The sequence below is a fragment of the Canis lupus genome, chromosome 15 (genome assembly GCF_011100685.1).
Source record: "Canis lupus familiaris isolate Mischka breed German Shepherd chromosome 15, alternate assembly UU_Cfam_GSD_1.0, whole genome shotgun sequence".
In the NCBI taxonomy this organism is placed as follows: domain Eukaryota; kingdom Metazoa; phylum Chordata; class Mammalia; order Carnivora; family Canidae; genus Canis; species Canis lupus.
The window spans coordinates 26821644-26835367 of record NC_049236.1 but is presented as its reverse complement, the minus strand read 5'-3'; the positions used below and the strand labels follow the sequence as shown (position 1 = coordinate 26835367).

General features: G+C 34.3%; 1 protein-coding gene across 1 annotated transcript in view; it reads left to right on the top strand.

Moving 5' to 3' along the window:
• Positions 1-13724, top strand: part of TSPAN19 (tetraspanin 19) — a 59998-nt gene that overhangs the window by 31131 nt on the left and 15143 nt on the right. Inside the window, exons 12-13 of the mRNA XM_038557603.1 lie at positions 2962-3107; positions 5171-5302. The gene's annotated coding sequence lies outside the window, so the exon portion shown is untranslated. The remainder of the gene's footprint in view (positions 1-2961; positions 3108-5170; positions 5303-13724) is intronic.

Here is a 13724-nt window from a genome sequence, read left to right as displayed (position 1 = left end):
TACTATATGAGAGAAAAGCTGAGAAATACAGAAGGTAAAGCTAGAAGGGTCAACATCAGAAAATGGACAGACCCAGCAAAATGAAAGAAGAAACCAAAGAATAAAATATCTAAAATTTAAAATGTTTATTTGGTGCCAAACAAAAATGTAACAATTGAAAGGGTTGAGATAAACTTTCATAATTTGCAGAAGATATGATCACCTACTTAAAAAAACACACACACACACAACAGAAGCAATGGCAATACTTTTAGAATAAAATAGTTGAGGTACTTGTCTAGATGTGAAATTGGCACTGTTTGTTTCACCAATAATAACATTAGAAGATCTAATAAAAATTAGATAATCTTTATTAATACTAAAATAATTATAAAGCACAATTAAAATAAAATAATTCAGAATGCACAAAAACTCCACAAAGAAAATGTAAAATTGTTTTTAAAAAGGGGACGTAGAAGATGTTTTGAGAATTAGAAAGAATTACACAGTCTTGGCCAGAATAATATTATATTGATTCTTCACAACTGAATTCATCCATTTAATATAATTTCAATAAAAATTTCAGTTGAATAATTTGAAGAATAAAATTAGGTTGCTCCAAAATTTATGTGGAAGAACAAAGGTTATTGAATGCCTAAGTCAACCACAAAAAAGAAAAAGGGTTTACATTTCCAGATACTTCAATCATAAAAAAAGCCAAAATAGAAAGAAAAAGAACAGATAGTTGTAGCATAATGAAAAAAATATAACACTTTAAAGAACAGCATGCTCAGAAACAGATCAGTATATATATGCACATTGAATAAGTGATCAATTTAATACCACATATCAATGTCAAATATGTGAATATTTAGTGGAGATCCTGGGAAAAATGACTTGTTAGATGGTGAAAAATAAAAGGGTCCCTAACTAACTCTACATACAAAGGTGAAAGTCAGATAGAATAAGATCCTAGTTATAAAAAATAAACCTATAAAGTTAATAAAATAAAATAAAGTATCTTCATGACCTAGGAGTTAAGGAAGACTTCTTAAATACAAACCATCTGGGAAAAATTGAATACATAAAAATTTAGTTTCTCTGATTAAAGGACTCTATAGACAAAGTTAACAGATTACAGTTGGAAGAAGATATCTGTAATGTTTAAAACTAATAAGGGTTTAATAGCTATAAAGACAGGGGGATGGGGGACTGGGTGACGGGCACTGAGGGGGGCACTTGATGGGATGAGCACTGGGTGTTATGCTATATGTTGTCAAATTGAACTCCAATAAAAAAATATACAAAAAAGAGCTATAAAAAATGCTGACAAATTTACAATAAAAAAAAGAGAAATCCCAATGAAAAATAATAGACAAAAATATATTCAAGCAATTTACAGAAAAGGAAACCCCAAGGGCCATCACCATATGCAGAGATGTTAAAACTTATTAGAAAAGACAAAACACATACACATGCACACCAGGAATGTATATTTAAATAGCAACAAAATATTACATTAGCATATTGGCTTAGTGAAAAGTGAAGACTGGATAAGGGCCAACTTGGTAGCAATATAAAGATACGGTACTTCTACTGGAGAACAGACTTGGGTAGACTTTCTGGAGAATAGTCTGGCATTACCTAATCAAATGCGGTATACATATGCTCTCTGACTTTGCAGTTCTATAAATATTCCAGAGAAATTCACATGTCACTAAGCTATTTATAGTACTGCAAAGTCATAGAGTATAGATATAGATATATAATTCACATGCAAGCACACGGTGACATTAGCATGATGTCCCGTCTCAGCATGGACAAGGTCCCTGGAGAGTTGGAGAGAAGCTATGTGTCCATCATTTGAAACCAAAAAGACAAATGTCATGGATGCACACCTTAGAATACCATGCAGCAGTTAAAAATAATGCATTAGATAAATGATTCACAATCCTATTGGACCCAATACCACTTTTTATAATAAATGTTTGTAATACTTTAAAAAGAAAGAGAGAGAGAGAGAAAAGAAGGAAGAGAACTCACCTAACTATGTGAAAATTATATATTATGCCTTAGTTGCAAAATAAAGAAGAAATAACAGGAAAGTAATTATGATAAAATAATATGCATTTCAAAATGAAAATGCTTGTGCTTGACAGCAAGAGAAGACATAACAAAGTCGTCAGATGTTTGCAATTACTGTGAATGTGATGGATGCAAATACACACTGATAGGCTTGTTGCATCGATAACTCAAACACCATGGACAGCACTGCCATGAGAATTTTACAAAACAGTGACCAAATCTTGGTAAATTCTAACCAACACAATTACAGTCTTGCTTTGATGTGTGTGGTAGCAGCATTCCTGGAAAAAATAGAGCAGTTTATATTAAAACTGCACAAAATACTTCAAGCTTATTTTATTTTATTTTATTTTTTATTTTTTAATTTTTAAATATTATTTATTTAATTGAGAGAGAGACAGAGAGAGATCATGAAGTGGGGGGAGGGGCAGAGGAAAAGGGAAAAACAGACTCCCTTACTGAGCAGGGAGCCGGATGCATGGCTTGCTCTTAGAGTCCTGGACCCTGCCATCATGACCAGAGCCAAAGGCAGATGTTCAAGCTTATTTTAAAACTTGGTTATTTTCTGGCTCAGGTAATTATGAAAAAGGGACATTCAAGAGTAGTATAGGACCTAGTTTCTGTGGGTTGTCCTAACACTATATGCCATCTGTCATTCCTGAACCCTATCAACTAAAAGCTAAATTATGGTCCATTCAACTATTAGGACACTATTACCAGAGGTTTTCCAAGTAGTTCCTAGGAGATAGAATGACATCATTGAGAATCATGGCTGGATTTTAAAAATACAAGGTTGAATTTAAAAATAAACAAACAGAATAAAGTATATAACACAACACCACTTATGTAAATTGCAAATAGATGCTCACAAATAACAAAACTTTTTTTTTTTTTCAGGAACAGAAATAATATTGGGGAAGAGAATGGAACAGATAAATGAATGGATGAGTAGATATCAACAAATTCACCAAATAACAGAAATACATACAATCCTTTATAAAAAAAATTAGTTCATAGTAAGGGCAATATTCTTACTGTAGAAGGTATAAAACTAGCAATATTTCCATTTATTCAACCTGAAAGAAAAGGAAAAACAGGATGCTAAAATAAAGAAATAAAAAATATATATATATATATTAGTCACTGCTACAGACTGAATTGTGTCCCCTCCCAAAATTCATATATTGAAGCCCTAATCCCTAACGTGACTATATTTGGAGAGAAGGCCTTTAAAGAAATAATTAAGGTAAATGAAGGTCTTAAGAGTAGTGGAGCCCTAAAAAAAAAAAAAAAAAAGAGTGGAGCCCTATTCCAATTTCTTAGTGCATTTGAGCTGCTATAACAAAATATCCCAAACCGGAAGGCTTATAAAACAATAGAAATTTATTTCTCACAGTTCTGGGGGTCGGAAAGTCCAAGATCAAGAAATTAAAATAAAAATCAACTATAAAATTTTTTGTAACATTAAAGTCCTAAAGAAACATAAAAGCATTCTCAAAAACTTTGAAAAGGTCAACCTTACTTTGTTTTATTCTATCAAATATTAGAACTTTATGGTCTGGATTAATGTCAGAAACTCTGTTAAAAGTCTCATGCTTTTTAGGCTTTTGGGTGGCTCAGTGAGTGTCTGCCTTTGGCTCAGGTCATGACCCTGGGGCCCTACAATAGGGTCCTACATCAAGCTCCCCACGGGGAGCCTGCTTTTCCCTCTGCCTCTCTGTGTCTCTCATGAATAAATAAATAAAATCTTAAAAAAAAAAAAGTCTCATGCTTTTTAAAAGCACTATTTTTTTTTTCTTTTTGAAACCAAAGAGAAAAAAGGAGATTACATTTTCCTTAACTGGAAAAAAAAAAAGAACCCACCCACAAATTATCTACTATATTTGTCTTTGTCCATGTTCTTTTGTATCTTTTTGTCTGTATTTTATTTTTTGCCATGTTTCTCTTGACATGTTGCTCTCACTAGATGAAAGAAAGCAAGATGTCATACATAACATATTCTTTGTGGATTCTTATAATACTGAAAAGAAATTGAGAATTATTTCTGATTTCCTCTTTCTTAAGTTCATAACAACATTTTGCTATCCCTGCCTCTGGATCTTCCCAGGCTGAGCCCCTAAACTGAGCTTTATTTATACTTTATTCCCCATTTAGAGCAAAAGCTCAGCATCGTTAAAAGACATTTGAAGAAATAAACTCCAAAACATTTTTTCTCAGAGTCACAAACTGGCAGTTTTCAGAATAAATAAAATGTGGGCAAACAGCTACAGATTATCAGCAACTCTAGAACCTGTGGATATCAAATGGATTGGGCTTTGCCAAATTGTGGTAGAGACCAAAGTTAGTGCCTCTAATTCTTTTCCTCGCTTCTATATAAGCTTTAGCTGGTGTGTTTGGAAGAAATGAAATGAAGATTGCACATGTAAGCACTGTCTGTTTCACACTTACAACAGGAATGAGTAATATCAATAAACATAATTGAACACTGAACCCAAATTCCAGTTTTATGCACACTCTGTGTGTACATACATTTATTAAAATAATTATTTTATATTAAAAATATTTGATATATTTGTTAGAGTGAGCAAGAGAGAGAGAAGGAGGGGTGGGAGGAGCAGAGAGAGAAACAGACTCCCCACTGAACAGGGAGCCTGACATGGGGCTCCATCCTAGGATTCCAAGATCATGACCCCAGCCAAAGGCAGACATCTAATCAGCTGAGCCATCGAGGTGCCTCTAGAATAATTATTTTAAAACCTTAAACTGTGAAAAAGAAGTGGTAGTGCTCAAGTTTAGTACACAAACACCATTTTATATGTGAACTTTCAGCTTTCTACACATTTTAAAATCTGTTCCTAAGATTTTAGGAGTTTATTTCATGTTTTCAAAGATGTTTTTAACGATGTTTCCTAATTTGCACATTTGTTAATAGCAATGTAGCATTAGTGAGCTAATATTTACTCTTAAGAAAAAAAATAAACATCTAGTTTGAATAATGACTGCATATGTGTAAATGAGGTGCAAAAAATTAGAATATTTTCAGTACTCTATTTCTTGAATATTCTTCAACTATAATTCTACAAATTATCTTATTAAATTTTCACAGCAAACTCTTCTGGTATGTACCCTATCTACAGATGTGGAAATTGAGGCAGAGGGCCATGAGATAACTTAAACAACAACTTGGAATTAGGAAGAGAAAAGATCTGGGATTTGAACAAGCAGTCTGGCTATGGGGGTAAGTTCCTTGCTCTGAGGATTGTAACCAGCCAGAGACACTGGTCATAGGACTAGTCAACTAAAATTTAAGAAACACTGTAGCAAACTGTCAAGTGTACAAAAGCTTAGCTTCTCATGAACAAGGTAAATGAAAAGTTTTGAAAGGTTATACCGAAATTCATTCATTTCTAATGTCATGGAAATACTATACTAGTGAATGCTAATGCTGTTTACCTGGTACAAGCAGAGATGACATACTTTTTTTTTTTTTAAGAGATGACATACTTTTGTTGTAAAGATTATATTCACATTGATGTGAGTTGCAAGTTGGAGAAGTTTGTTCAAAAAAGGAGCTTCAGATTATGACTTTTTAAAAGGCTTATTTATTTGAGAGAGAGCTAAAAAGAGAGGGAGAGAGCCCATGTGCTTTGGGGAGGGGCAGAGGGATAGGGAGAGAATCTCAGTCGGACTTTCTGCTAAGAGCAGAGCCCAAATGCGGGGCTTGATCTCATGACCCCAGCTGAAACCAAGAGTTAGATGCTTAACAGACTAAGCCACCCAAGCGCCCCTGATTATGACATTTTTAAAGAACAAATTAGAGGCTGATGGCTAGGGCACCATGTCAAGCAAACAAAAGCAATTAGATTTAAAGCTTGGACTTAAAGCAGGATCATGTTTAATCAGAATTCACCATAATCACAAGCATGAGATAGAATAAGCAATCCTTTATAAATTGGTATAACATTAAAATATTCCTTTGATGTACTTCTTGGTAGCATATTAGATATTTGAGTCAGATCTTTGGTTTAAGAAAATAGATATTTGAGTTAATATTTCAAGTAAGAATTCAAGCATCTTAATTTTTTATTTGGGATAAAATCTTAAATATTTTGCTAATTCTTATCAAAAGCTTGTTTGTATGTAAAAGATGCAATCCTCTGTCTTAAATGTACCAAATATATGTCATATTAAGCCAAATTATCAAAGATCTATACCTTTATCAATTTGGAATCTCACAGAGTGATGTTTATTAAATAGGGTTTTGATATTAGTTCATACATAGGCACTGAGAAATGATCAATAAGCAATTGTGCAAAATGCAATGTGTAGTTTTTAAAATTTTTTTAATATCTCAAAGAACTGAAGGTTCCAAAAGAAATTTCTCTCAAATCTCAAAGCCAGGAAGGATAGATAGATATAGATATAGATATAGATATAGATATAGATATATATCTTTATATGTGTTTATATATATAATACTCATATGGTAATATTCAGTGTTGTTCTTAATTCTAAATTCTTAAATTCTTACTTGTGAAACTTACCTACTTTTTTTTTTTTTTACTTACCTACTTTTTTTCTTTTTTACTATGGTTCCTCTAACTGCTTCCTCTTCACTGAATCCTTTCTGTACTAGTTAAAGTGTAGGCAATGCATCTAGGAAAAAGACACTCCAAAAAAAAAAAGAAAAAAAAAAGAGGTAAATAAGATAAATGCTTATTTCTCTCTTACCTAGCTTGTCTGGGGATGAACTGCACAGCGTTTCTGATCCATTTACAGACCTGGGTTCCCTTCATCCTGTTCTCTTCCTCATGGTGGATGAAGTCACCACAGCTTCCACATTCCAGCCTGTAGAGGAGGAAGGGAAGGACAGACGTGGAGAGCACAAGATGCCATTTTAAGCAAGACTTATTGAGAAGGAGGTCGCAGAAATCCCTTCCACTCGAACACCATTGGTCACAGCTTAGTCATTGGCCACAGTTGGCTGCAAGGGAAGCTGAGAAACATAGTCTTCAGCTGAGTTGCCACGTGCTAAAATTATTTCTGTGGATAAAAAGAGTAACTTTCCGGGGCCAATTAAAGTCGGTCTGCCACACTTTCATCAACCCTTAAGCCTGTGCAAGTGCTCCTACCTTAAAAACCACAACAAAGAAAAATTGAACAGAAACACATAAAACACTTGCCTTTTCCCTAGCTTCTAGCTATGGCCTCACTTCATTGTTCTTCCTGTTTGTAGCCAATCTTCTTAAGTGTCATTTCCAACCAGTCTCTATTTTCATACCTCTTTCTCTTCCTAAAGCTGTCTGGCATCACCCTTCTCCTCCTACTTTATAAAACCAAAATATCTCCTTCCATAGTTTGTAATGATATATTTAGGTGTGATTACCTTAACCATTCACTGAAATATAATTATGGGGCCAGAGTTCCAGGCAGTGAGTTACAGCAATGATATTCTTACTGGGGTGACAGAAAATAAAATACTTGATTAATGCTTTAGTTCACCATTTCGGTGAGGACTAAGAGGGCGGGGCATGGTAATTCCATGAGGTCATGATTGTATGAAGCAAGACTAGAAGCTACAAGGGTTGATGCTTGATTTAATTTGTCATTTTGCCTGGGCCATGAGATGCTAGTTATCTGGTTAAACATTCTTTCTGGGTGTGTCCAAGAGAGTGTTTCTGGAAGAGATTAGCATTTGAATTGGTGGACTAAATAAATATCCCCCTCAAGGTGGGTGGGCATCCTGAAATCTCTTGAAGGTCTGAATAGAACAAAAAAAGTTGAGGAAGGTTGAATTTGCTCTCTACCTGCCTGTTGAGCTGAGACATTCTGTTCTCCTGCCCCCCAGGGCTCCTGGTGCTCAGGTCTTTAGATTCAGACTGGAATCTATATCACTAAGCCCTCCTGGGTCCCCAGCATGCAAAGCACAGGTTGTGGGGCATCTCAGCCAACAGGATAGATAGATTGATTGATTGATAGATGATAGATCGATCAATCGATTGGTCGATCTCCTATTGACTTTGTTTCTCTGGAGAACCCTGACTAGTATATAAGGCAACAAGTAAGTCTGCTTTCCCTCCATTGTAGGTCTAATGCCTACTATACTTGTCTGCATGTACAGAGGAGGTGCTGAATAATTATATTGAAATAATTAGAGAATTAAAACTAATGATGTATTTATCTTACTGGTTTGACTTTTTGGAAACTCAGAGTTCAAATGTACTGCCCACCTCTTGCAATTGTACAAGACCTTATGATATTAAATGCACATGCACAGAGACTTCTTTCTGTCTAAGCAGCTTAGTGGCAAGCAAGGGTATGGTATAAGGCTTGGTATAAGGGTGAAAATACAGACTCGATTCTTCAGTAATAGCCTTGGATGGGTCACTTAAGCTATTAAAGTTTCAATGTTCTCATCTATAAAATGGGTACAATACCATGTACGTCACACTGCTTTTGCAGTATGAGATCTTATACAGAAACCTAAATATCACAAGTGCTCAGCATTTGTTGGTTCTCCTATCAAGTGAACTATTTCGTAAGTGTGAAGTGCCTGTATTTCCTCTCCTCTTTACAAGAGTTAAATAAACATAAGATAGTAAAAGTGAAGGTATTTTCTCTTTTGAGGTTTGTTCTTTTCACCATAGTTCTCTTCACAGTATCATTCTCTTTACAGTAGAATATCAGATGCATTGAAATGTATATGGAAGGATTACAAGGCACAGAAGCCTATTTCTCTATGTGAGAGGCATCTAACACTGGTCCTTAGGTTGTTACATTTGCATTTTTTTTCTTTCTGATAAAGATATATAGCCAGAATTTCTTAATAGAGTAAATTGAGTTTATCATGTGCACTATGGAATCTTCTCTCCCATAGTTTTATTGTTTCAAATAAAAAAACAATTACATTTGAAAACATCTTATGGTTTTGTGTTTGGCATGATTATATTATATATTATAATAACATATTATAATATTATTCATTATATATTTTATTATATTATTACATATGTTATATATATTATATGTATGTATGTATATATATATATATATATGTTATCCATCCACATGATCTCAGGGTTCTACTTAATTTAACTGTTCTATGAACACCAGAAAAAGAATCTCCTCCGAAAATGTATTTCTCTAGTTTTCTTTAAATGAGCATGGTTATTGTTACTAGAATCTTCAATCTTATTCCTAACTGTGATGGTAACCGAGGAAGCTTTCGTGATTCTAGAACTATCCCTTTACATATCAAGCATCAGAATACAGTTTAGTCTTATTGACTAAGTATAAATTATAAAATGGTGATGACAAAGAAATAAAATGATCACATTTGTTCTACATGTACATAATTTTTTTTACAAGTACATAATTTGAATTCAACTCTACAATAATCTGTGGAAAGCATATCCCTTTATGTTGCCATGGTCTCTCACTCCAGTTTTCTGTGCTTGTTTTCTTTGCTCCTTACTTCTCTTCACAGTCTGCATTATCATTGCAATAACACTTGAGAACTCCAGTTGTCTGGATCAATATTTCTGTCTGTTTCATTTTGCTTAAATCCTTCCACACACTGTTGCAGGCCAGCAGAGTCACATAAGCACAGTCACATGGTTTTCCGTTGCTAAGGGCAACACCACAGATGGCAAAAACTGGCTGTTATACGTCACATGTTACACACACGAACACATGATGGTTTGAAACAGCTTAAACCATTCAAAGGCGGTTTGCCTCTAAGGGTTAGGATTTTATATGCTATATGATTATATGACCCTTCAAACACAGAGCTGAATCCAGTTAAATAAAATGATTTCCTCCTCGTTGTTATGGAATCAATTAATTGCCTTTATGATTAGCCTGAACCTCATTTCAAAGACAATAAGAAATAAATAAAAAATCATAAAATTCAAGGTCATGTATAAAAAAGGATATGGTCAAGTTTATATTACATTTGAATTTCTAATTTCTGTATATCTGCATAGTCCATTGTGCATCCTGTCTTCCTCCTGATTTTACTTTGACTAAATGTGTTTCAGTCTTGGGGATCTCACATATCTTTAAAAAACACTTCCTAATTAAGATCTAGACATAGATATACAAAAATATAAATATAGGCAAGTAGGTGACTTTTGATAGAAGTATATAAATACATAAAATAATATAAAATATTAATAAATTATAAATCCGAGTGTTTTTTTTCACAGAGGAAAAAAAAGAAACATTATTTCACGGATCAGTGTGATTCTCAGTGCTTGGCTTTGTCAGGATTTTGTTCTTTCAGAACAGCTGTCAATCATTTTGGTGAACAAAACTGAACAAATTATCTTTGAAAAATCTGAAGGTGATTTTCATGCAATGAAAGTTGAGTCTCAAGTCTCTATGGACAAAGAATTGAAAAGCTGAAGCAATTATTCAGCTAATTAAAGTGAGAGAGATGGAGCACATGACCTAATCTAACTCACCGAGGTGTTATTCTGTTTTCATGTGGCTGTTGCAGATAGGAATTAATAATGCTATGAAAATGTGAATCATCTAAACCCTCTAAATATTGGAGGGCACAAAAAGTGACTTTGTTTTTTGGTGCCATTTATCTCTCTCTGTTTTACCTCTGGGTTCTCCATTTCTTGGTAAAGTCAAAAGGAGATGAATTTAAGTTAGAAATTGGGATTTGAATTTCTACTCTCCCACTGACAGCAATACGATTTTAGATTTCGCTTAACCTCTCTGAGTCTCAATTTCCTTGTATGTAAATTTGAAAAATAATACATGGGCTTGGAAACTTACTTGTAAGTACATTTTTAAATAATACATTTTTAAATACACCTCTGTTATTGTCTGGTACTGGCTTACTGTTTTTAGACTTTAACAGAGATAATGCCGATTCAGAGAAAAATGGGATTATATCAAAACAGAAAAAAAAACAAACAAACAAATAGAAAGTCAGAAATTAACAATAACAATGTAATCTAACTTTTGAGATAAAAATATTGCCTAATAGTATAATTTGAAATAATACCTAACAGATAAATTTGCTTATTTATTTGCCACTACACATAGTTGAAGGATTTATCTCAAGATATAGCAAGGGTATTTTAAATAAGGATACAATAAAATTTTCAATTATATATTTATGAAAAATAATATTATCATTCAGAACTCTCTTAGAAAACATGCTTTTATCTTCCCTTGCCTACCCAGATATCATTTTTCTCATATCATGAGTCCTTTACTAAAATTAAGAAAATTAACTATTTAATTATATTAATTTTACTAATCAGGATGACTTGTTTTAGCTAATTGAATTGCTAGTAATGGGAACAAAATAGATGTTTAAATATTCAATTTCCGTTACACAGATAAGAATCATATTTCTGAGAGACATAATGGTCTTAGGCGATCACCTAGCTCTGTCAAAATGCTGCAAATATTATCAATCACATGTTATAAATAAGACACTCTGAACAAGATTGCAAAGTAATTTGGTTCCAGATAAAACCTTTAATGAAATAGGACTATAATTTGTTTTTTTTTATAATTTGCATGACATTTCAATGAAACTGACTTTTTCCCATAGGATTGTTTTCCCTTAAAAATAGATGATTTTAACTTGCTTCTTTGTTTAGCTTCTATGTTGTTTTTTTTTTTTTAATTTTTTAAAATTTATTCATGAGAGATACAGAGAGCAGAGATACAGGCAGAGGGAGAAGCAGGCTCCATGCAGGGAGCCTGATGAGGGACTGGGTCCCCGGACCTTCCAGGATCACGCCCTGAGCCAAGGCAGATGCTCAACCACTGAGTCACCCAGATGCCTCTGTTTGGCTCCTTTGTTATTTTAACTAAGCTACCTATAACAACACTGAGTTTCCTGTGTTTTCCTTAAGAAATGATCTTGCTTTCTCTCAAAGAAAACAAAACCAAAAACACAGATTTCAGTTAGGGATGTTAGTTTTAGATACCTGGGCCCTGTGCAGCTACCTAACTGATTGTAAACTGTGGAGGTGCAAAGACTTTACCACACTCTTGTTTGGTAATTATCCTTTAGAGAGTCTAGCTTCTGCCAGGGACTCTTTGGATTTCCCTATTTTGTCTTAGACTAACTTACACCCAAATGTAGCCTCTTCAATAGTTTGCACAATCAGTCCACTTTGACTACATATTTTACGGGCTTTAGTGCACTCAACTAGAGACTTGGGTGAAGGAGGGGGTGGCAGTCCTCGGTCCTCCCCTCTCCTACCTCCAAAACACACAGGTACTCTCCCCTCCCAACTGTGAGCTTGACCATTGTCTCTTACTCCTACAGGCCCCTCCTAAAGTGCTTAATTCTTCAGTTCTGAAGAGCAAATCAGTACTCTTTGGCTCCTGAGCTCAGGTTAGCATTCCGACACCCCACAAGGAACTCAGCAACTAGGGCCAGGAGATCATATGACTACACTGTTTCAAAAGAAAGATTCACACTGTATCTATATACTACAAAGAAACTCTTCCTCATGAGGTAGATGTAAGTGGCAGGAAAGGCAAGCTCCAACCTGAGGCGCTGTAGGACCTGGGATAAATGCACACCCAGAGATGCTGAATAATTTGGCAGTGGTTAACTGATGCTGATTTTAGTTTCCACTTGAGATTTGCGGAAATGAGGCTAGCCCCTGGCATTTCTGTTCCAAATGAAGATAATGCCCTGAGCTGCTGCCTATGCTTCATTATGGCAGTGAGAAGGGACCAGATCTGACCTGTGTCCTAATTGGGTTAGTTGCAACTAAATAATTCAGATTTAACTATATTTTTGTTTTAAAATTTAATTTTGGATTTTCCTTGACCTTATTACGTACTCTTCAATGCCTCTTTATCTCACTGAGCTGTTCCTTAAAAGAATCGGTGGATGGGACAGTAAGAAACAGCTAATAATACTTGCCATTATGTAAGAGAAAATGGCAATTTTTGAATTAATTCAATCTCTTAATTTGAATTGCATTCAAACAAATGATTTTTCTGCATTAACAGATTTCTGGAAAGAAATGGTCTTGCTTTCTGTCCAAGAAAAACACAAATTTCAGTTAAGAGTGTTAGTTTTAAATACCTGGCAGCTGGTTAAACTGAGAACATCGTCCATACTAATCACTTGATTATTAATCAATCCCCAGTTGACCAGAAGAGATATTTTTATTCTCTTTCTTTTATCTTCCCTCAGTATCAAATTTTGTTTTGACTACCTGTCGTTCAGTTTCTTTTGAAAGGTCAGAATTGTGACTCTTCAACTACACATTTATCTCAACTGCAATATATTTAATGTGTGCTGTTTGGCAAAACTGCTCTCTGCTATAGAGATTATAGAGAAGTATAGAGCATGGTCTTTGGCCTGAAAAAGATGAAATATACTTAGGGGAATAAAAATTAACCCCAGGGATAATTTGGAGAATAACAATGAAGGACTGTATCCATAGAATAAATCAGGCTTTCTTTTTTTTCCCCCAGGCCACAAAATATTATTGAGCTTCTTGTTTTTGCAAGGCATTCTACTTGATACTTGGCATCCAATGCTGAAAAATACAGACGTCCTTGCTCTTGTGAGACACAGCACATGTTAAACAAATAACTGTAAGAATCAGGCAATGACTAAAATGATCGTAAGCACTGTGGAGGAAAAGTATCATGCTGTAAAC